The 25,515-nt window shown below is 36.1% G+C and overlaps 1 long non-coding RNA gene across 1 annotated transcript in view; it reads right to left on the bottom strand.

Annotated features, from left to right (window-relative positions):
• LOC102481715 (uncharacterized) overlaps nucleotides 1-11,931 on the bottom strand; it is a 40,191-nt gene extending 28,260 nt beyond the window's left edge. Inside the window, exon 1 of the long non-coding RNA XR_335604.2 lies at nucleotides 11,830-11,931. This is a non-coding gene — a long non-coding RNA (uncharacterized LOC102481715). The remainder of the gene's footprint in view (nucleotides 1-11,829) is intronic.
• Nucleotides 11,932-25,515: the final 13,584 nt, after the last annotated feature.

Below are 25,515 nucleotides of genomic sequence, written 5' to 3'. Positions count from 1 at the left end.
CAGGAAGCTGCATGAATAAGTAGTTTTTTGCTGTTGTTTTGAATCCCCTTGGTAAGTAGGGAAAAAAAAAATTTTTTTTCTAGGTTTGACTTAATCTTCCAAAATTTCCAAAGGAATAATGTCTTTCAAGCTTATTATCCAAGAAATCAAAATAAAAACTGGACTGTTTTGATAAATTGCAAGGATGACACAGGGCATGCCCTGAATTATAGATATCATCTGCTGCTCAGTCATCTTTAATTACTTACTAAGTGAAAGAAACAAACTGGAAGCCTAATGAAAAAACATTCTGAAGTGAAGCTGGGAGTGTAGAGATAGTACAAGGAGGAAAATGGAATATCTTATTTAATTTTCCAAGCTGCATTTTCATTTTCTTTTACGAACTCTTCTAATGACTCATTGAAGATGTGACGTAAATTTAAACACATTTAACCTATTATAACATGGCCTATAATAAATCTTATTAAGAAGGTGATTCCTTAAATACAGTCATTAGAACTTATACCAAAGAAATTTAGCAAATTAAAGCATACATTTTAAAATAAGGCTTATAATTCATCGATAGGTCACATACAAGTACATATTTCATAGTAGCTCCAGTTGCATTTTTTCAGTATTTTCATTGTATTATAAAACACATTACATAATATTTACCATCTTAAGTATTCATTATCATTCATAAATTTGTGCAACCATCATTGCCATTTATCTCCATAGTACTTTTTGTCTTGTAAAACTGAAATTTCAGGGGCCAGCAGATGGCATAGTGGTTAAGGTGCTAGACTCCCACATAGTTGACAGCGGTTCAAATCCTGCACTGGGTAGCTTAAAACTCAGGTTAGGCACATGGGTGTGTATGCTTAAAATCCTGGGAGGAGACGAGATTGTGGGATAACCATCCCCCTGACGGTAATTTCTCGCTGTCTCTCTGTGTCTCTAGTGAACACACATGCTCTATAGCAAAAATTCTCAAAAAAAAAAATAAATAAAAGAATCTTTATTATCTCAGGGGCCAGCAGGTGATGCAGTTTTTAAAACACTGTATTCTCACATGGCTAACTGGGGTTCAGTTAGCCTTTTGTCTTAAAGGTCACTCTAGGTGCATGTATAAGCGTGCCCAAAATCCTATGCGTTGAGCTCTATTCCAATCTGACCAGGAATATTGATATACACACAAAAGAAACCCCTTGTGAAGACACAGTGAGCGAGCAGCTATCTGTCGGTAAGGAAGCAAGGCTTCTGAAGAAACCAAACCTGCCAAAACTTAATCTTGGACTTGTAGTCAGTCAACAAATCTGTGAAAAAAAAAATTTTTTTTTTAATTTTAGAAAGATTTTTACTATAGGGTACATGTGCTCTCCAGAGAGACAGAAAATGAGAAATCACTCCCTAAGGGGATGGTCATGCAGCAATCCATTCTCCTCTATTCCCTCGGGATGTTGGGCATGCATGCACACATGACTGGCATGTTTTAAGTTACTGGGTCTGAGACTCAAACCGTGGTTGACTACATGGGAATTCAACGACATAAACATTACGCCATCTGCTGGTCCCATAAACTTTGTTGTGTAAGCCACCCAATCTGTGTTATATTGTTGTAACTTCCCCAGAAAACTTAAACATCTTCTCTTCTCCCTCTCAGTATGTCCAAGGTTATCTATCAAGAGCCTGTTGAAAGCTACATATTTCAGTGTCATGTTAATTTTTTTCTTGCACACCCACTGAGACTAATCTATCTTCCTTTTTTAAGAATTATTTAATTTTATTTATTATTATTATTTTAATTTTGCTTTAGGACACATACACTTACCAAAGAGAGACAGATAAATAGAAAGATAGTGAGAAAGCGAGCTGCCAGTTCTGGGATTCGAAGCACAGTCGGCATGTGAGAGTCCAGTGCCTTAACCACCGCACCACCTGCTGGCTCTCCCTCTGTCATCTTAATTTACTGGGTACCTTGTCGTTTTTATTTCTATTGATAAACAGTTTCTTTTTGGAGTCATGTTAAACTATGTAAGGGTCCACAAAATATTTGAAGTGTTTTCTTGCTCCATCTGTACATGCTGAAGGAACAAATGGAGAGCTGACAGCAGTGAGTGAATAGCAGAGTCAAAGCAAAGGCTTCTCGAGACAGAAGACATGACGACAGAGGTTGAAGGCACAGAATGATTTGAAGATGGGTAAAAGTATATCTGTAATTTCTATTGAATGGCTTCAATTTTACTAGGACAAAAATGGATATTTTCTGCTGTCAGTAGAAGGGGTGAAAATAAGCATAAGAATTTGAAAGGATATTTGAAGTGATACAGAAAGGAATGTTTAAAAAAAAGAATAGCATAATTGAAAAGATCATTGAGCAACAGTGAAGACAAATAGGTATTGTTTGTAAAATGCTAAAAATACTATAGATCAGTAGATAGATCTCTATATGAATATATAGATATAGATATAGATATAGATATAGATATAGACAGATAATAGATATAGATAGATAGATAAATAGCTATCTCCCGATAGTCTGAAAAGCATAGATAATGGGTAAATGGATGATTGAAAATGCTCATGTGTTGGGATATAGAGATATTGTTAGCATACTTTTTTTTCACCGTTGAGAAGCATTACACAGTACTTCAACATACAGAAAGCACCAGGCAACCATTGATTTTATGCAGCATCGGGTCTTAACTTTTCTTTAGAAGTAGTGAAATATACAGGGAAATCCATTATCTTTAGTCTTTTATAGATTTTTTTTTAATTCAGCTCTATTTTAAGTTTTTTTATCATAATACAAAATCCATTAATGTCACAGAAAAAAACAGAGGCTAAAGAACACTGTCAAAAGGTCCATTTCTGCTTTGCTATTATTTTACAGGGTTTTGCTGTTGTTGCTGTTCTTAATATGGGTTATTTCCCCCCCAAAAGAATTTAGCAGTATCTTGACCCCTTCTTCTTAATTAATGAACCAATTGTTGTTAATCCTCAGAAATAAAAACACAGCCAGCCTCACTGTCTTTGTTTTTTTTTTTTAAAGTAAGCTTAGAAATGGTTTATCAAAAGAATTTTTTTTAAATCTTTAGTAAATCAAAACAATGAGATTATAGACATGAAGCTACACCATTAACAGCTTTTCAAAAACGAAGTCCCTGGGGAAGACTGTGAACACCTCAAGAAATTGCACTCCTCCACATGTGTTTATGAAGCATGTTTATGAAGAATTCGTCTGCATACCTCTGAAGAGAGAACTAAAACGACCAAAAGAAATCGCCAAGGAGTAATTATTTTGTATTATCTCTGATTCAAATTGAATCTTCGAATTAAAGTCTTAGGAGGAAATTTTCACTATTGTCTACTTCCTCTTACTCTCATATCCAAATCCAAAATTTCATGCAGTTTATTAAGCAAATTCTGCTTAATTAGAAAATCTGCAAGGAATTCTTAGATGTATCCAAGAACTTAGATAATCAGCATTGATAGGACCATATATTTCACAAGTCAAATATCAAAGTGAACAACAGTGTTATGCAACCAGTGCATATCATTCTTAAAATAAGAATTAAAGAAGCATTCTTATTTCTGTAAAGCTTTTCTATGTAGTAATATCATTATATCTAAAAAGTATCCTTCTTTACATTTTGGTTCATAATTTGTGAATAATTAAATGAATGATTTCAAAGCTTGTGATGAAGGAATTTATCAAAATAGCAAAAACTGTGGTTCCATAGGTTTTAAACACTTTCTAAATGGATATAGAAAGCCAAAATACTGCTTATTTGGTACCAGTTTATGTGTTGAAAGTATATACAGGTGGACCAGTAGAGGGCATGGTGGTTGAGGCACTGGACTCCCACATGGCCAACAGTGGTTCAAGTCCTGGACCTGGTGACTTGCTTTCTCTCTCTTTGTCTCTCTCTGGTCAAATTGAATAATAATAATATAATAAAAATAATAAATTAAGTGTATAATTATTTTTTGAATTATTTTATTTAACTTAATTTAGTTTAATTCGACCAGAGAGGGATAGAGAGAGAAAGAGAGAAAAAGAGAGAGGGAAAAAGGAGAGAAAGTGAGTAAGCAAGCCATGAGGTCCAGGATTCAAACCATGGTTGGCCACGTGGGAGTTCAGCACCTTAAACACCACACCAACTGCTGGCTCCTTAAGTTTATAATTCTAAAAATTTATTTTAAAAAAGAAAGTATGTAAAGGTTATTTTTCTGTTGTTCATTTCTTTCTTTCTTTCATTACTAGAGACTTTATTAGAACAGGAAGCTTAATGTCCAACGTTATGATTCTAAATTATATGCTATTTTCACTGCTATACATACTTTGCAGAAATGATTATGATTGCTATTTTATTGAATATGTTCTCTTCATTACAATATGCTAGTCAGATATTTTTGTAGATTGAAAATAAGAGCTATTGAAGACAAATTTCTCATAAGAATTTACTATCGCTATGAAAATCTTCTCTTCTATAAAAGTATAAACTCATTGCAAAGTTAGTCACTGTTACTCAAAATGTATCTGAGGATCTCTGGGAGTCTATGAGACACTTTGAGGGGTCTACAAAGTCATAATTTCTCATTAATAAATACATGACAGGTGATCTATCATTGTGTTAGTAAATAGGACATGCGTTGGCAGATTCTTAAACTCTAAAATGTTCTCAAGTTTCTGTTTCTAATGGGACAGAATGTTAATAGGACTGAATGTGCACAAACAAAAATCTCTTCAGGATCCTCAATAACATTTTGGAAAGTGAAGGGATCCAAGTTTGATGACTGCAGCATTAGGTGATGTAGCAGGGGAGGGTGGGGATTGGAGTGCATTTGTGGGACTGAGAGGGATCATGGTGAAAAAGAGGAAGAACATTTCCCGCAACTGAGAAATACCAGAGATCAGCTTGACCCAATTCCCAGGCAAGGTCCCCCAGGAGGTGGCAGGATTAAAGGAGTTTGAATACTAAGCCCTAAATACTCTAGCTCTGCCTACATTTAGCCACCGCAGCTCTGGAAAGATGTGGCTGAATTGCCTGCCTTTACAAAAATAGGTGGACCTGAATAATTAGAGTATGTATTAGTGGCAACTGTTAACGTACTAAAATATAGAAAGCTTTCCCCCCCCCCAGGCAACTCATGTAGACGTTTGTTCAATAACTCATTCCTCTTTGAGAAAACCTTTACTCTGATTTGTCTAATCTTGAAATGAGGAAGATTCCAGGAGCTTGGTACTTGGTACAGAAATGAGACGGCCTCTTCTCATAACTTAGTGTAGCTGAGACTTAGTCATGAGATGAAAGTCCGACAACTGCATGTTCTCTCTAGGGATGACAAATCATGAGTCAGTGATGCCAGGATGGAATGAAAGCTTCCAGAAGGCTCATTGTAGTGACTCTGATTGTGGTAGAATTGATAGTACACAGCCTTGCTGCTGTTACCTTCTGCTTCTTGTTAAGGACTACCTTAGTTCCTGATCCAGAAACTGGATAGTGTTTGTAAAATGTTAAAAAGCGCTTAGTTTCTGATCCAGCAGCCTGATCTGGCCTCTGCCCCCAGTATCCTTCCAGTATATTTCCCCTCACTTAACTAAGTAAAAAGATCTTCCCATAACATATATGAGATCTTTAAAAAGTTCACAGAAAATGTGTACTTATGAAACAAAATAAATTTCCATCCCTAGATTAAAAAAAATTTGCACCAAAACGGACTTTTACTTTAATTCCATCTTTCCAAGAACTCTTTGAAGTACATTTGTACGTCTCTAAGGAGATGAAGGCCATTCTCATTAAAACAAGCAAGTGAACACAAACTCCCAAATCAACAAGATTGACTGTATCTCAGATTCATAGAGATGAGGACATGAAGCTAGACTTTTGAATTTAATTTTAAAAAGTAAAGTAAGAAAATATCCCTTTAATTTTTTTAATGAAAATTTTACCAATAATTATAATTTTATAGTTACTATCAGCATTTAGCCACCTCTATAAGTTAGAGCTTTTGACTTAAATCCATTCATTTGACGATCCTTTTCTGAAATGACTATGAAGATAATAACATCTAGAATTAGAATAAATTAGATCTAACTAAGGGTACCTGGAAATATTTTTAACATCCTAAAAAGGTTTTATTTAAAATTTGATACCTCCCCCTACCCCCTAATAGAGAGAGCAAATTATATCTGAGACAAGATTTACTTACTCTACAAAAATATAGGACTTAACTGGTCCCTATTATATAATACAATACCTAAGGAAAAAATTTTTTAAATTTATGTATTGACAAAGCATCCTTTCTCAATATCCTTTGAATGCTAAGTGGGATGTTAGATAGTACACAGGCAAATGTAAATTATGCACGCACACATACACACACTTTGGGCAATTTCATCATCAATCCTTAGTTTCTTTTCTTTAGCTCTAATCTGGGGACGTAATAGTACTTATTTCCTTGACTTATTTTAAAGACTGAAAGAAACTATACATAGCTAAATAAATTTTAGCTATTTTTATGAAGGGTTAATAAAAGCTCTTGAGAGGAACCTGCTCAAGACTTCTAAACATTTCCTTTGCACTTCAATCATTGTTAGAACATTCTGAATACTTTCTGATGGTCCTGAGTGAGGTTAATTAGTAGGGTGGACCAGTATGTGTAAATGTTAACTCCTAGAAGATGAGGGGGAGTTTAACAAAGGATACAGAAAGAAAATATGATTAATTTAATTAAGAAAAAAAGATTATATCATTAGGTTATAAATGAGATGTTTTTTCTTTTCTCTTTCATATTTGAGTCATATTAGCTATAGGGAACCTAAATGTACACTTATTAGAACTGACATAATTATTTAATGAGAAAACTGACTGAGTAGCATGTAAGTTTTATTGAGATTGGAAAAATATTCTTAAAATTTAGTTTAGTAAGGAACAAAATAGAGCAACTTGTTGGTAAGGTTGAACCATTCTTTTCAAAAATAATTTTCTGCTATTTTTATGTAGAGTATAAATTTGAATGACTCATGAAAAATCAATTTATAAAGAACAAAAGAGAGGAGAGAAAACATCTTTGCTGAGTCGCATAAGTAGTAAATTTTGAAAACGAAAGCAGAAAAAGGTAAGAACTTCTAAAATACAGGAAAATGTGGAGAATTAAGGATGCTGGAGTTGGATAATTCTTTTTTTAAAAAGAATTATTTTTATTTAACTGTATTTATTATTATTTATTTTAATTTGATTGTATAAAGACAGAGAGAGAGAATGTGAGAAAGCAAGCAGCCAGGTCCAAGACTTGGACCTCAGTCAGCCATGTGGGAATCCAGTATCTTTAACCATCGTTTTTACCTGCCGGACCCATGAATAATATTGGAATTTAGTAAGTTCTTAAACTAAAACAAAAACAATAGAAAATGGAAGTTTTATTATTAAATAGTAATAATAAAACACCTTAGTGGGAGTCAGTAGGTACTATGGTGGTTAATGCACTGTGTTCCTACATGGCTATTATTTGAGTCAGGACCCAGTGACTTGAAAATCAATCCATGTGCATGTGTGTGCATGCCCCAAAAACAGAGGAGAAGGGATTGCACTGTGGTCATCTACCCAGGCGGTCATTTCTCACTTTGTCTCTCTGGTGAGTGCACACACCCTTTGGCAAAAACTTAAAGAACAAAATAAAGCATAACAAAACAAAGATAACTTTAGTGATTTAAAGTCTTATTTTCATTCATAATCTTTCACTTTTAAATACTTCACTGCCTTAATATTTTTCTATTTTGAATGAAAAATGAACAATCAGAATATGTCACTAGAGAGACATTAATATTATGCATATTAATGTCTTCAGGTTTAAGTAGCATTTGATAAAATGATGGAATTATTCTAAGGTTTATAACATTATTTAAATCACTTGCAAGAACAGAATAAACCAGTAAGTACAGACAACAAAAGCAATCTTTGGAGAGTTCTGCTTCCAGATGGTACAAGAGTCTGAGCAGAACATCATTCCAGTCATAAGACCTACTTAGAATTAGATGTCTTCATTCCCTATTCTAATTGTTTCATATGGGACTTTTCTTGAATTTGGAGAGTGTAGATACAACACTTTGGGGTCTTGACTAGAAGCAAGATTGAGAATCTTAGATTTCCCCAGTGCTCTAATACACACAGACAGCCCTTAACAGTTTTCAAAACAAATTAAGTGAAAGCACCTATAGCAACTTTGTAGCTCTGGTTCAACTTAACTCTTGATTGAATTGGATCAAAATGGTCAACAGCTCTTACCTGCCTGGAAGACAACAAGACATGGTATTTCTAATGAAAATAATACTTACTCTAGTCTCTAATAGTTTTTTAAAAAAATGCTAAAAAAAGCACTTCAAAGTGCAAACTCTATTAATATCTATACATGACTTCCTCAAGCCTGGCCATATTGACATTTGGGTCCTACAATTCTTCATTTTGGGAGACTGCCCTGTAAATTGCAGGGTCTGCTGAAGCACCCACAGCCTCTACATACTATTAGATAGCAAGAGTCCCTCCTGTGCTTGTGACAAACAAAAATGTCTTCTGATGTTGCCAAATACCTTCTGTGGACAAGATGGGTCATGTTTGAAAACTCCTGCTCTAGTTGTTTCTACTAATTACATGGAGATACTGGTAACAGAGACAGACGTAAGTTTCCAATTGTAATTACAAACCAAGCCAACATATAATGATCCAACTATGGTTTAGTTACTATTAGAGATTTAAAAAAAAAAGTATATGACATTACAGGGAAAATATACCATGTTTAAAAATTAAAAATTGAATAAAATTTTTTAAAAGAGACATATTCTAAGTGTATGTATTCAGAAAAAAAAGAACCAAGTTCTAGAGCCAACTCAGTGCTAATGGATTAATAATCCAGAAACTGAATCCTGGCTATTGTTTCTCTTTGAGTAAACTGAGAACGTAACTAAATGGAGTAGTTTTAAATCTATAAATGGGTAAAAATATAGGAATGATAAATAAAAAATAAAAATATTGTCAATGTTTTTAAAAGGATTTCACATTCAATTTGTCATGAATTTGTAATGGTTATGTCCATGAATATTTTGGTTAAATGCCTGAATTGTTCAAAAAAATCAAGAAAACTAAATTTGTTAGTTTAATACGTAGTGGAATTTAAGGTGTTTCTCACTACTAAATATTAAAAATTGTTTTTAAAAGTTCTACTTATTAGATATATAATTTTTCTAGATTATTAACATTAAAAAGCATGGCAATAATTATTTTTCACATGTTGAAAGAACCTTCAGATAGTAAAGAATTTCTAACTTTTTCAGAATGCTCATAAGTTTCAAGGGCATTTCACACCTTTTATTAAGAAATCTGTTTAATGCTAACCTATCAGTGTCAAATAGGTATGTATATAAAATTCTTTTAAATTCTGTCTAGGGAAACTTAACATCAACAGAGCACATGTTCTGAAATTCTGGAGCCTTTTATCGCTACTGGGGTTCTGACAGTCTCCCTGACCTGGCCTTGTTCTTCATGCCCTTTCACTACCATAACCATTACTGCAAAAACATCACTGCAAACAAGCATACCTATTGATTTTGAATATTCATTCATCTTCTATGACATGGAGAAATAGAAAACTTCAAATACATGCATTTTAAACCACTAAATTATATTAATTCTATGTTAAGAAAATAAAACAATATGTGTACTAGCATAAAAAATTTTAAAGCATAAAGAAATAAAATATAAAGATAGGCTTCTATCACAATACTTCAATGCATTTTCCTAGAGAAAACTATAGTGTTAATATTCTTGTGTATCTTTCCAGAAATATTCAATATTAATTTAAGGGTGTGTGTGTGTGTTTGTGCATGTGTGTTTTCTTTGTACACAAATGGGAGAGTACTATCCTTACTGTTATTCATATTGCATTATTCATTTCATAATAAATTAAGGGATTTTTAATATTAGCAACAATTTATTCTCTTTAATAGTTAAAAGAATCCTAACAAGCATATATTTTGTACTTAATTTAGTTAGTGTTCTATTGATGGCTTTTCTAGTTATTAGCAATGAGTTATTACTATAATCAAAGCTATAAAGAAAAGCATTTTTCTTATACAGTCTTTGTGTATTATATATAGCTATTTCCTTAAAATCCTTGGGATTATTTTGTATCACTAAATATTTCAACTTTTGGCAATTTACTACTCAAAAATAGCTCATAGTCAATTCAGTTTGCTTTTCTTTATTTATAAGTTATGATGAATGGCTTTTCATATGTTTAAAATTCATTTTTTTATAAACTCTATATTCATTTCCTCTGCTTGTTTTCCTACTGGCTTTTTGAAAATCCATAGTTCATTTTTACATAGATCTTCATATTCCATTTCTGAGGGTGATTTCAATATTCAAGATGACTAGTGATTGCAGTAGACCCATGCTGTCAGAGAAAGGGTTCAAAGCAGCAGGTAGTAACTTAGGATTTTTTCCCAAGTCATTATTGAATTAATATGATCATAATTCAGGTGAGATCAAAGGACTTTACTCCTGCATCATTAATATGAGAGCACTACAAAAAGTTCATGAAAAAATGAAATTAAAATACAAAATGTACATTTAACTTTTCAACATAAGATCAAGTTCAAGACATTTTTATAGGCAATGCTATCAGTCATTTAATACATTTCTAAAAAACTAAAGATCCTGGAACTTTAACCAGGTAAATACAGTCTTTTTGACATTAATAATTAGGAAAAAAATGTATCATTCAAAGTATTTTTTAATTTTTACTAAGAAACAAAAAGAGTAAAGAAGAGCCAAATTAGGGCTGTATGGTGGGTGCCTAACAATTTTCAACCAAAAGTTTCAAAATTACCCTTGTTTGATGAGAGGAATGGCCAGGAGCTTTATTGATAAGTTCTCCCTAGCAAAGCTGCCCCAGGTGTATTTCTGACAAAGCTTTAGATAATTTTCTTAAAACAGTCTCAGAACAAGCAGATGCTATTATTCTTTAGATCTTCATAAAGTCAACAAGAAAAATGTCTTGAGGGTCAGCCAGGGTGTGGTGGGTAAGATGACTGGATTACAAATGAAGACTATGTGGTTTAAGTTCCTACCAGGTGGCTTGAAAAACACGTGAGGCAGCAGGTGGCATGGTGGTTAAGGTACTGGACTCCCACATGGCTGACCACTATTCAAGTCCCAGATCTGGCGGCTTGAAACTCATGCTGGCTTGTGTATGTATGTGTCCAAAATCCAAAGAAGAAAATGGAGGAAAAGGGATTGCATCATGGCCATTGCCTCTGGAGGATGATTTGTCACTTTCTCTCTCACTGTCTCTCTGTCTCTCCAGCAAGTGCACATGCCCTATGGCAAAAACCTAACAAACAAAAATACATGTGGGTACAAACACTTAAGTGTCCGAAATCCCAAAAGGAGGGAGAAATAGAAGAGAGAGGATTGCAGTGGCACCATTCCCATGAGGGGTGCTTTCTCTTTCCTTCTCTGTTTTTTCCTAGTATGTGAGCTCTCTGGTAAATACAGAACAAATAAATTTAATAATAAAAAAAAAGTCTCAAGCATCTAAAAAACTGTGGCCATGATCTTTACTCCTGACTGGTGTGCTTTGGTTTTGAGTGTGCTTTGATCGGCGTTGCTTTGATTGTAGTCAGGATCACACCGATCAAGCCACATTTTATCGCCTATTGCAATGTTTTGAAGAAATTCTTGTAGATTTGTCTGACTTGTGGAAAATTTCCATCGAAAGCTCTGCTTTTGTCTGTAGTTGATCTGGGTGCTACAGTTTTGATACCCATGGAGCAGAAAGTTTGCTCACCTTTAATTTTCGGTCAGAATTGTGCAGGCTGAAGCAGTCGAAATGTCTGTGGAGCTGACTTGTTACTGCCGTTAATCATTCGTCAGGTTCAACTAGTGCATGAACAAGATTAATGTTTTCCTTGCAAACTGAGGTGGATGGACTTTGCTGTGGGCATCACCTTCAACGTCACTGTGTCCTTTCTAGAATGAGTTATCCATTTGTAAACTGCTGAATTCTTTGGGACATTGCTTCCATAAACTTTTTCTAAAGCATCAATGATTTTGTCATTGAACCAAGCCTTACCGTAAATTTAATGTTTGCTCTTGCTCCAAGTTTAGTAGAATTCGTGTTCTAGTAAGTGCTCTATGCAAATTGATCTTATTCTTCTTAGTGCCTTAAACTAGATTATTTTCAGACACATTCAAAATGTTACTATGAGTTTATTTTGTGCAAAAAAGAAAATTGAAAATCATGTGTAGATTTTCCATAAGATGCATTTTCCTTGAACAATTTGAAGGTATCACATAGATATAAGAGGAAGTCTTGAGAGATACCTAGAAAAAAATGCTGCTAAATTTGACATAGGTTGTCAAGGATATTTGCTATAAATAAAGTTAACATTTGCTATTAAATGTAGTGTGGTATCATGACGAGAGTCTATTTTGTCAGTACCACGCCTTTTGGCTTGGAATTAACCAGATGCTATCACTGCCAGTTGCAGAAATGGATAACTTCTAAGTTCTCCAGCCAAAAAACAAGAAAATTCTCTTCAGTGTGGTGATTGCTGAAGATATTCATGACATGATAAAGACTCACAAGGGAGCCTATAAGACATTTGAAATATCAGTTGAAGAATCTTAAAATGGTAAATTGATAACCACTAGGAGAGAAATATTATTACCAGATGCCTTTTGTTTACAAGAATACGTTACATCCACATAGTAATATAATGCATTTTACAAGACGCTAAAGCAAGTTATCAAAGCAGCTATTCTATGTCTTCAATATCTGTAATGACCTAAAAGGGGGTGGGGGGATAAAAGACATTTCAAAGGCTATTTTTATAGTTTCCTCTGTATCAGGAGAATCATAACATAATGCTTTATAATCTACCACCTTGTTACCGTCTTGAGCATAGAAATTATTACGGAAAATAGCCTATTAATTACTTAGAAAATCATGATGTGAAAATCTGTGAAGACTCCCCAACTTCTAGATGGTATCTTTCTTAAGTTTTAGTCTCTTTCTCTGGTGAGCACACATGCTTTATAGTAGAAAAGAAAAAAAAAAGACAAATAAAATAAAGATGGAGAAATATTCCTATTTCATGGAATTTCTATTTAGTAAGGTACCAAGGAAGAGAAAAAAATGGAATAAAGGGAAATATTCAATGGGTTGATTGTGCCAGGGAATAACTGTTCCCTCCAATATCTTCTTCTGGAGCTTTTTATAATGAAAATCAATCTTCAGTATAAAGCCACAAAACAATTCAAGACTTCAAAGCATCAAAAAATGATAAAACCACATTACATGATATATGTTACAGTTGGTAAAACCAGAATTTGACTTCTTTCCAAAGTTAGTTCATTTTTCCATTACCACTGTATAAAGATCTACATGATTCATTCTTTGTCCAGCTTGATATCATGGAAGTGAATTCATAGGCATAGAAGAATAGAGAGGAGAATAGAGATGGGGAAGGAGAGGAGAGGGGGAATAAGAAGAGGTTGGTCTAGCAGTTAGCGTAATGGCTATGTCGCTGGACTCCCACGTAGTCAACCGCGGTTCGTGTCCCAGACCCGGAGGCTTAAAACTCATGCCAGGCACGTGTGCATGCGTGCCCAAGATCCCAAGAGGAGAATGAAGGAGAAGGGATTGTGGAGTATGAATGAAGGAGAAGGTTTTGTGGATTGGCCACTCCTGCTGGGGGTTGATTTCTCGCTTTCTGTCTCTATGTCTTTCTCTGTCTGGCTGGCAAGCGCACGCACCCTATAGCAAAAACCTCTCAAAAAAAAAAAAAGAGGTTGGTCAACAAACACAAGATGGCAGTTAGATAAGAGGAGTAAGTTCTAGTATTCTATAGCACAGTAGTAAGGTGACTATAATAATAGTATCCTGAATATTTCTGAATAGCTAGAGGAGAATACTTGAAACATTCCTGTAGAAATGATAGATGATTTTGGTCATAGATATTCTAAATATCTTCATTTGATCACTACACTACATATACAGGTACCAAAATACCATACTGTGTACAATTATTATGTATGAATTAAAAATAAAGTAAAACTTTAAAAGATATTAGGTGGTATTTAATTGTAGTTGTCAGGTAGAGTCCCTCAGAAAATAATATTGTTTTAAAATAGATTGATTTTTAGCTTTGAAGCCCATTGTCACTTAAATTTCCAACAATAATTAAAATTCTCTTATTTTTAAATTAAAATTGTAATGCCTTGACTTTTGAGAAGGTTTCTTAGAAATAGGTTCTACCTTTAAACTTATTTCTAGAAATTTGGTTTGGGATGTTAACATTTATGTAGTTCTGAGCAATGTTACTATGTGGAAAATCTTTGAAAGATCAGCTTAATATTCTCAATTCAACAGGAATACACTTCTCTGATTCAGAAAATAAAATCAGATTTTTTCAAAGTAAAACAAAAAAAGATATTAGAAATTTTATTTTACAAAATGTCCGCTAATTGCCATTTCCCACCCTGCATGGGAACCACTTCCATGTTTGTTATGTATCACACATAGTCAAATAAATAAATATCGATCATCATTTTTCTCATTTTACACACAAAAAAACAATACCTAGTCCATAAACATTTCTCCTGATGCAGCAAAATGCTGTGAAAGCTTTCCATGTCAGTATATATCCATTTCTCAGTTTTTAAAGGTGCACAGAATTGTATTTCATGGACGCGCCATGCTTTTGCCTTTAAAAAAAAAATTGTTGCCTGGATATATGATACTGGACTATTGATCAGTCCAACTAGCTACAAATATTGAATAATTCTTAGTGGTTTAGTTACTGTAATTTAAAAATATTCTATTTCACATTTATCTTCATCCTATTTCAATATGACAGGAGCAAATTGTGCACTATGAAGGTTGCTATTGAGTTTGAACATGTCAATATTATTTTAGAAACTATACTTGAATATGTAACCTGCCCCTAAAGTTTCTTTTATAAAGATAACTATATTGAAATTGCTTTCTAACAATAATATGAGCAAGGGTGGCCTCAACACCACTGGAAATAGTTAGACTGACGGGAAAGAAAAGAGAACTGTGCTGAACTAAAACAAATTGAGTAACGGGCTAGAGAGAGAGATGTTATAGCTATGATATAAAGAAAAAAAATGAAGGGAGGATTACTGTACCATGGAAATCATCCTTTGAAAATTGTATTTTATACACTGTAAAGAAACATTTTACTATTTTAAGTTCTCCTAAAGGAAAAAGGACACAAGAATATGGAAGTCCTGGGTGCGAGAAGGATGATAAAGTATAACAGAAGAGGAACATTGATAAAAACATTATGTATTTAATGCATAGCTATGTATTCTTTCCTTACTCTCTGCAATAGAGAAAAGCCAGATTTCCTTCGGGGATGTGTGATTTGTACTAATTTGTCCTTTACACTACAGTTACCTAATGGAGTGGTTGTCATGCAGTTTGTGTAGGATTTAGTTCATCCTAGCTCTGAAAGCAGAGTATTGCTCTTACCAGAAAGATTTGTTCTTCTTACCCAAGTCTGAATGATCAGCACAGAACTTGAGACTTTGGCGAGAAACACTATAATGTAAACACCTAACTCCACCTAAACAGAGTGGGTTATAAACAGAAAGCAGAGAACCATGGGAGCCATGTTGTCCCCACACTGGGCATCTTCTGAGGATTAAGCCCAGCACACACAGGAGGACAGTTAGCATCAGGGCCCTGTACAAACTACCCCTGTCCATCATATTTCTTGAACTTTTAAGTAGGGGATATTCAAAATATTTTTAAATATATATTTCAGTTTGATTTGTGCTTTCTATTTCTTTCAGTTGGAAGTATCCATGTATCTATCTATCTTCCTATGTATGTGTGTGTGTGTGTGTGTGTGTGTGTTTGTTAAAAAGCTAGAGATTGGGGCCAGCAGGTGGCATAGTAGTTAAGACACTGGACTCCTACATAGATGATTGTGGTTCGATTTCCAGACCTGGCAGCTTAAAACTCACACCAGGCACACAAACGTGTGTGCCCCAAATCCCTAGGAGAATGGAGAAGGGATTGCAGTGTGGCCATCTCTTCTGCGGGAGCAGGTGTGTGGGGGGGTATTTCTCACTTTCTGTGTCTCTGGAGAGTGTACTCTATAGCAAAAATCTCTCTACAAGAAAAGAAAAAAAGCCAGAGATTAAGGGAAGTGATAGGGAGAGGAACTGGAAGTTAAACTTGGTTTACTACATGCATTTATTTAGAAATTCTCTTAAATTTCTGTGTATAATTAATTTGACAAGGTAGAAGTAAACACAATTTGGATTTATATATCATATTCCTCAATCTGTATCTATACATGTCTCAGTCTTCTTCCAGGATCTCTCAATACTGACTTCTCTGTGCCTTTAAATCTTTACCTCATTTCTCCTCTACCTCTGTTGCATAATTGAGATACCTCTGTAATCTTTCTTAATTTGTGCCCTGTTAGATTATATTACCATTTTAATGTTGAATCACTTCCCAGGCTCAAAACATTATTTGAAAGTATATAGTTATTTCATTTATTTCTTTATGTATTTATAAGAAGGATCTCACTATGTTGTAATCATCCTGCCTCAGCCTTCTGAGTAGTTGGGACTATATCCACATGCTATGCATCAAGTTCTTTTAGGGTGGGCCAAGAATCAAATCGGGCCTCCCAGGTGGTCTCAACCCGCCAAGTAGCAACAACAACCAGCACATGCTACTGTGGATAGGCTTGAAAGTATGCAACTGTTAAGCCCTTTTTATAATCATTAACTAGTTCAGGTTTACCATAGATGTGTTTGGAGAAAAAAATATATGGTAGCATTTACGCTGTGTTTCTGCTATTTGATGACCTTCTAAAACATAAATCACAAGATAAATACTAACTATAGCTCATTTGCTGCTGAAAAGAAAGATTATTGAATATTTGAAAAAAGTAATGATGACCATTTGCAGTCTTTTAGACTTTGGGCCAAAAAGAGAGATGGACTCTAGACAAGACAGGGCCTCTGAGAAAAATTATCCAGAATTTGAAACTGGAAACCATTGTCACAGGTTTTTGAGAGTTATGGAAGAAAAGTTGCTTTCCATCTAGTTGAGACCTCAGACGCCTATAAATAAATAACACCAGTGTGCTTTTCACCAAGGGGTAAACAGAAAGTCTTCAAACAATAGAGGCAAAAAGTGTGGGTTGTACTCCGTAATAGTTATTACTAAGCAATTACAGTCTATATTTGTTGTCCAGGGCATATAAAAGTTTTATTTTTTTTATAATAATAATTTTACATGTCAAGGAGTGTGACCAACATGTCACAATTTGTCCAGCACTCTTCATGTATATATTTCTGTGTTCACGTACTTAATTATTCATTGTGTCCCTTTCATTTTTAAACATTTTCTGATTTGGAGGATAAATTACGTGGTCACTCTGCTTAGGTGAGTTACTAACCATGTGTAAATATAAGGAAGGCCAACTAGAGAAAAGATAAATACTTTTATAGAGTAAACAAAAACAACTATGCTTTGTTATCAAAACATTGAGAGGTCATGCCTCCAATTTTCTCTCCAGAAACTTATTTCTTAATTCTTATTCTTTCCTATCTTTGTTAAAGTACACACTTCCCGAGTTAAAATAGCTGACCAGTTCTTAATCATTCCAGTAGGACAAATAAAGTAATTATTGCAATCAGGAGTGGAGAAAGAAGAGCAGGAATAAAGGAGGAAGAGCAGAAATGAGCAAGGGAGAAGTTGGGTGACTTCGGCACACAACACGCAAGAACTTTCATTGTTTGCTAAGCAGTTCTTGATTGTAATGAGTGACAAGATAATGAATAGCCATGAGCTAACCTAAAAGTGTGAAGATACCCTCCAGAAATAAATATTTATTCATTCAATGACTATTTATATTCATTTGCAAAGTGCCTAGCAATGTGACCCTGCTCTAATACATTTTACTCTGCAAAATAAAATCGAATGCATAGCACATGAAATATCGTGTTAGTCTCATAACTCAAGACGCTGTCCTTAGCATCCAAACATGTGTCTCCTGAAGACCCCAGGCAAAACTTCTGCAGGCCACATGTAAGGAACTGTGAAAAGTGTCTCCTATGGAAACCGTTTTCAACTCTACGTCTTTATGTGTAACTAGGAACATCCACTTCCACAAATTGAAATTTTATGAGTAACACGTACTCCAGGCCATGGATTTTATGTGATTTACAGCTTTGGATCTTAAGCTGAAGGTTTTACGATCTCTTTTATTTGTTAAACATATTTCTTCCGTTAATCTACATTATGGAGGGCATCCTCATAAATAGAACTGCTCCAATATTCTCATTGTGTTTCCCCTCAGATGCTGTATATGCACACAAGGAGGATGGAGAACTAGGAAATGGCAGTGCAGCCCAGATGCCTGAGTGCCTGGGAGACGCGAGACAGTGAGGAGGTTGCTAGGAAGCTGCTGTGGCTCTCACTATAAATTAGCCACGCTGCAGCAGCCAATCAGATAAACTGCCTTCCATGGGATGACTAGGGGATTTTGAGCCGCTTCGCTCTTATTTGTTGAAGATTGCTTTCCTAGCCACATTTCCTTCCACTTGATTAAAATGTATATTTCTCTTACCATCTTTTATGTGGTTCTACAATGCCTTCTGAGAAATTGTCACGTAGACTCACAGAAGGGATGATTTCAGTAAGAGTGAAATTCCTCCCACGTTTTCCTCATTTCTTTTAGCTTTCTCTTAGAATAGGATTTTCTCAGAATCCATGACCAAAAAGTTGTCTTCTTTTTTGTATCTTTCACCTAGGAAAGGTGTCTGTCATTGAGTCAAAAGTATTCTATTTATGCCTAGGGCTGCCACCAAGGTGAGGTTGGTGAGTCAGCTGAGTTACCGTCCCCTGTTCTCTAATCTTAGCAATGGTGATGATGCGATTTCCTGCACACCCTACCTAGACGACTCATTCTCAGAACTGAGTGGGGTATTATAGGAAAAGGAGTTGGAAAAACAGACGTATTATGAAAATGGAGGATTCCATGTTAATGTTTTTGTTCGTTGTTGTTATTGCCCTCTAAGCTATAGACCTTTCAGTAGAATTGTTGTCAATGATCTCAGGAACATTTGAAGATGAGGCTGTGATCATGTGACATGTGCCCCATGTGCTTAAGGAAATAAATTTTAAATTTATTAAATTTGAACTAATCTAAACTTTAATGAGGACATAGAGGCTAACATAGTGGCTACCCTATCAGATAGCACAGATCTAAGTATTAAATACTTACTAATTAAATTAGTTACTAACCATTAAGAAAGACTGTTTTTTAAAAAATATATTGATCATATGTTTGACAATACTGGTTAGTCTAGAATAAATAAGAATTGAGACATAAATTTCTAGACTTTTCTAAGGTAGACTACCTTTTGCTGTGTGTTTTTCAGAGATTTTTGCTATGAGTTACATGTACAGACTGGAGAGACAGAGACAGAGACACAAAAAGTGAAAAATCAACCCCCACGCCACCCCGAGGTGTTGGCCACCCTGCAATCTCTTCTCCTCCATTCTCCTCTCGGGATTTTGGGCACCTACACACAGGTGTCTGGCATGAATTTCAAGCCACCAGGTACAGGACTCTAACTGTGGTTGACTATGTAGGAGTCCAGCACCTTAACTACCACATCACCTGCTGGCTTTGACTATCTTAGAAAAATAGAGACTATTTTAGGGCCATTCCTGTTGTTCAGTGGTTAGGAGAGCCAGATCCTACATGGCCGACGAAGGTTCAAATATCAAGACAGCAGCTTGAGAAATATGCTCTCCGTGTGTGTGTGTGTGTGTGTGTGTGTGTGTGTGTGTGTGTGTATGTATGTTCCCAAAATCCTGGGAGGGAGGAATGGAATAAGGGGGATTACAGTATGACCTCGCCCCATTAGGGGACATTTTCTCTAGGAAATGCATGCATCCTTTATCAATAAAATAAATAAAGACTTATTTTTAATAAAAACATCTCAAGGGTCAGCAGGTGGTGCAGTGGCTAAGGTGCTGCACTCCCACATGGCTGACCATGGTTTGAGTCCTGGCCCTGCCAGCTTGCTTTCTCACTTTCTCTCTCTTATCTCTCTCTGGTGAGTGGACATGCAGTATTACAAATGTAAAAGAATAACAACACATTAATTAAATAAATAATTTTAAAAACATTGCAAATTAAAAGAGTAACTGGTTAATGACTGTACTGTTAATAACTATGTTCTACATAGTTATTAATAAAACAAACAACTCTTTTTACTTGTATCATAGTATGAGAATCCATGTCCATAGATACATAAAATTTCTTTATCTGTATAGTATAGTCTGGCAGGTTCAGTCATTTTCTTATGGAGCAGATTATGAGAAAGACAGAAAATTCAGGTGCAATGTTTTGACTATACCTTTGTTCACTACCTTGCTCAATTCACTCTTCTTTTCACTCTTTCAATGATTTCCTATCTGTGGTAGCATAAAGTCTGCTCTTCAGCACAGCCTTCAAAATCCACTTTCTTCCCTACATTTGTCGTTATCATTCCTTAGCACAGGGTAAGCATCTCAGGTACTGCTCTGAGTTTCTCATGTTCAACAAATAGTTATCAGGGACCAGCAGTTAGCATAATGGCTATGTCATTGGACTCCCATGTAGCCGACTGTGGTTTGAGTCCTGGACCTGGTGGCTTAAACTCATGCTGGGTGCGTGTGAGTACGTGCCCAAGATCCCAAGAGGAGAATGGAGGAGAAGGGATTGCAGCATGGCCATCTCCCCAGGGGGTGATTTCTCGCTTTCTGTCTCTCTGTCACTCTCTGTCTTTCTGGTGAGTGCACGTGCCCTATAGCAAAAACCTCTGGGGGAAAAAAAAAAGATTATAAAAAAAATAAATAATTACCAAGCGCACCTTTCTAGGTGCTTAGGATATACCAATGAACAAAAACCGTGTCTTCTACTTGTGGTGATCTAGAAGGAAATAATGATTAAAAATACATTTTTTTCCCAAAACAATCCCTGCATAAAATTAGATTGAGACTCTATGACTGAAAAGTAAAAAGTGTAACTGGAAATAGTAGCGAGCACTGGTTGACTTGTGAGAGTTCCAGAAAGCAGTCTTTGTGTGTGTGACAGCTAATCCTAAAGGTTGGCAGTATTGACCAGAATGGAGCCTTCCTCTGAGACCTTTTTATTCTACGATTTCACCATGTGGAGAAGTGGGGAGGCAGAGGTGGCACCATGACACCATGTGGAGGAGAAGTGGGGAGGCAGAGGTGGCACCATGACACCATGTGAGGCAGAGGTTGCACCATGACACCATGAGGAGGAGAAGTGGGGAGGCAGAGGTGGCACCATGACACCATGTGGAGGAGAAGTGGGGAGGCAGAGGTGGCACCATGACACCATGATGCCATTATTTTCTCCCACTTCTCCTCCACATGGTGAAATCACCTATGTTTGGCCCATGTAACTCACACACCACAACCTTTAGGAGACAACCCCTGCAGCTCCACCACACCCTCCTCCATCAGGGCATCGTAGTATGACACATAGTAATTCCCTGTATTTATGTCTCTCTTCTTTTTGGACCTTGAGTCCCTTGAACTCCTCTGTCTTCATATTCATAGCCTCTAACTAGCATTATTCATTGTGGGACTCTGAATAAATTTGAGGGATGAAAAAATGAATAAAGTCCCTTCCTTTTAAAAGCTCAAATTAGAAAGAGAAGGGAGATACTAAAATTAAGCTGTTATTCTCCTTGATCCATGCTACTGTAGTGGTCTGTTAAGACACAGCAGAATAATGAATAAGAGGTAACGGGGGGGAAGAGGGAGGTGAGAAGGGGAGTAATATAGATAAAAATAGAAAGCAGGTATTCAAATAGATATTTTGTATATTCTGATAAAATTTAGTCTGTGATGATTTCTAAGAGAGATACTGGAATAAAGATCGGCAAAAAGCAACCCAAATATGGTAAAGCATATACAATAAAAAGTAAAGGTAAGAGTGGGATCAATATCCCTGTGGAAATAAATCCACTGCCAATATTATTGTGTCCATCAAAGGCAATGCTGAACTGTTGCTAGCTACATTTACAGAACGAGAAATCACTCACCCGAGCCTGTTTCCTATTCCATAAAATGCAGAGCTCGGATAAATGTGAGCAGTGTTTATGAAAGAGTCCTCTAGGGAGCTTCCCAATGCGAATGCTAAAAAATTCTGGGGAGCTTTGAATTAAATAAAATTCAATGGTTTTCTTTAAAATAGAATTTCTCAAAATCATCACAGGCTAATGAGTAATGTGGCTTATTTGAGAGACCTATTATATGACTTTCTCAAATGTATCTGAAACATGAAGCCTATGCCATCATTTATCGTGTGTGTGTGTGTGTGTGTGTGTGTGTGTGTGTGTGTATAAAATTGTAACGATACGTATAAGTATAGTTAACTACATATAGTTACAATTTATGATAATAGACATACATAGTTACAATTTATGACACAGATATAAAAGAAGAATAGGGATCAGCAGTTAGCATAATGGCAATGTTGCTGGACTCCCATGTAGTCGACTGTGGTTCGAATCTCGGACCCGGTGGCTCAAACTCACACTGGGTGCGTGTGTCTGCATGCTCAAGATCCCAAGAGGATAATGGAGGAGAAAGGATTGTGACATGGCCATCCCCTTGGGGGGGGGTGATTTCTCGCTTTCTGTCTCTTTGTCTCTCTATGTCTGTCTGGCGACCGTACATGCCCTATAGCATTAACTTCTCCAAAAAAAGAAAAAAAAAAAAGGAGAAGAATAGGGTGCTATGAACTAGAAAAGCCTACTTTGGATTAGGTGCCTTGAAAATATCTCTGAGAGCAGAAGTGTGGTATGACGGATGAAAAGAAATCACACGGAGGGTGGGACAGCCCAGCAGAAATAGCAAGCAGTATATGTAGATGCCCTAATGTAAAAATTAACTTGTTTCATTCACCATAGGTGCATAAAGGCCACTGTGGTTTGAGTCTATGGAGCAAGGAAGACCGTCATAAAAAGCAATGTGGCAGAGGTAGACGTGGCAAGGGACAGTGAGACGGTGCTATTGCGCTTAGAGTTAGTCAGTGCAGTATTTTCTTTGCTGAGAAAGTTTTGACAAGAAAGAAAAAGGTCAGTTGCATTAAACAGTGTGCTGAGTGACATGATTGATTTTTTTCCATCTGTCATAAGTCCATAATGTCCCGGCAAATCCATAAAAGCAGTTCATAGTCTGGTACTTGGAGTAACCTCAGGACCCTGAACTGAATTCTGAGCGCAGTGGAAAGCCACTAAGTATTTTTTCAGTAGAAAACTTATATTTACTCTGCAAAACCATCACTGTGAATGTGATAAACACCAGAGATGGGTGTTCTGCCCTCCCAATACTTACCGTTGCCCGTCTAAACAGTAGCGCTACCTGGGTCTATCCATGAGTCCAACTCCACATGTACCTGCAATGAGGAAGGGACAGAGAATAAGGGATTCTCTTTCTCATCATTTTAGTGTTTCCCACTAAAACTGTAAAGTTTTGCCAGAGGGTATGTGCTGTATCTACTTGGGAGACAGAGACAGAGAGACAGAGAGAAAGTGAGAAAGCACCCCTCATGGGGATGGTCTTGTCCAAATTCCTTTTCCTACATTTCTTCCACCTTTTGATAATTTGGGCACCCAAGCACACACACTTGGCATGTTTCTCAGCTTCCAGGTCCAGGATTCTAACCACACAGCCTACCATGTGCAATCCAGTTGCCTTAACCACCTTACCACAGGCTGCCCTCCAAAACACTATACACTTGCTGAAGCACATAGACAGCGCTTCAGAAGCACCACCTTAGTACTGCTGTTTTTTAATCTCCCCTTTCATTTTTGCTTATTCTGTTTCTGTTCTATATAAAGGTGGAGTGAATGGAAGACCTATCTGGGCAGGATCTATTATTATACTTTTCTTCCTCTTGCCTATTCCACATCAACATTATCCTGAAGAATGAGTTTAACTCTCGTGACACACGTTTGAGTTTGGGACGCTGTCTTTCTTTCTTTCTGGCTAGCCATTCTATATTACTTTCTAGTACCCTGGAAGCAAGGTCTGAGGGGAAGGGCTTTGCTGCCTTCTCTAGTGCTGTGGTTTCCTAAGGAATAGACTGCCGATTTAGAACTGTGTGCAGCGCCATCTTGTGACGAAATACGTAATTGCTTTTCGTGAATAGGGCACCTGCTCATGACAATCTGATGCTTTGCACGATTAACACCAATACCGAGAGGTTTTATAAAGGCGCTGGGCACAGATCTGGTGTTTTGTGCTGTTTTGCTGCGTACTTTTGAAGATAAAATCAAGAACAATAACCCTTGAATTATTCCACAGCAATGTTCTCCAGAAAGTTATATCCTGTTTGTACTTGAAAATATGTTAGGTCTAAACAAAAGTAAGCTAGAGGTTATACGTGGCACTTAAATATCTAGCATCTCCCAAGGTAAAGTTTCTAGATATTGTGCTGTTGACATCTTAGGTGGTAACACTCCCCAAAGCCTTCCTCTATAAGCATGCTAAGAAATTGCTCACTTCATTTTAACCCACAATTCATAGCACACAGTAATTCTCAACTACACATATGCATAGCCTTATGGACTAGAGGAATCTCTTAAATATACATATTTTAAACTAAATATTTATCATATTTTATTTATTATTATTATTATTTTTAATCTGACCAGAGAGAGACAAGGAAAGAGAGAGGGAAAGTATGAAAGCAAGCGACCAGGTCTGGGACTCAAATCTTGGTCGACCATGTGAGAGTTCTGAACCTTAACCACCATGCTACCTGCCAGTCCCTCTTAAATATATGCTTTTGAACAAAGTCCTGAGGTAATTATTATTCATTGCTCTGTTTAGCACCTTTGTCTAGAAAACACTTTCAAAAAGAAAGTTTTGAGTTCTACAAAAGGAAAATACTTCCTTTTTCAAATGGTTTTCAAATGTTTCCTGCTAAATTATACACACACACACGTACACATATATATCGTCCAGTTAAAAGTCTATTTATCGATTTCTTCAAGAGAGACAGAGAGAGATAGAGAGGCAGAGAGCATCCCCAACAAGGACTAAATGCCATAATCCACCCCTACCTCAGCCAGCTCCCACTCATGGGCATTCACGTGAGAGGTCTCTGGACACGAAGGAGAACCTTCCATGTAGGCCAGACCTCCTGCAGAGCATCACATTTTGTCTCTGCACTATCTAGCCCCATCTGACAAATATTATTGAATGCATACATTGTGTAAAACAGAGTTTTGTTTTCTAGATTTTGCTATTTTAGTCATAAAATTCCCAAGTGCTGACATAAGAATCCAGCTTGTTTGGGTGACTTGTAAAAAACGGGATGGAATATGTTCATATTCCCAACTCAGGAAGTCTCGTAGGGAGTATACGCAAGAAGGAAGG

Source organism: Tupaia chinensis, unplaced genomic scaffold, assembly GCF_000334495.1.
Source record: "Tupaia chinensis unplaced genomic scaffold, TupChi_1.0 Scaffold000466_1, whole genome shotgun sequence".
NCBI lineage: Eukaryota > Metazoa > Chordata > Mammalia > Scandentia > Tupaiidae > Tupaia > Tupaia belangeri.
The sequence above is the reverse complement of the archived record's forward strand: the minus strand, read 5'-3'. Positions and strand labels throughout refer to the sequence as shown.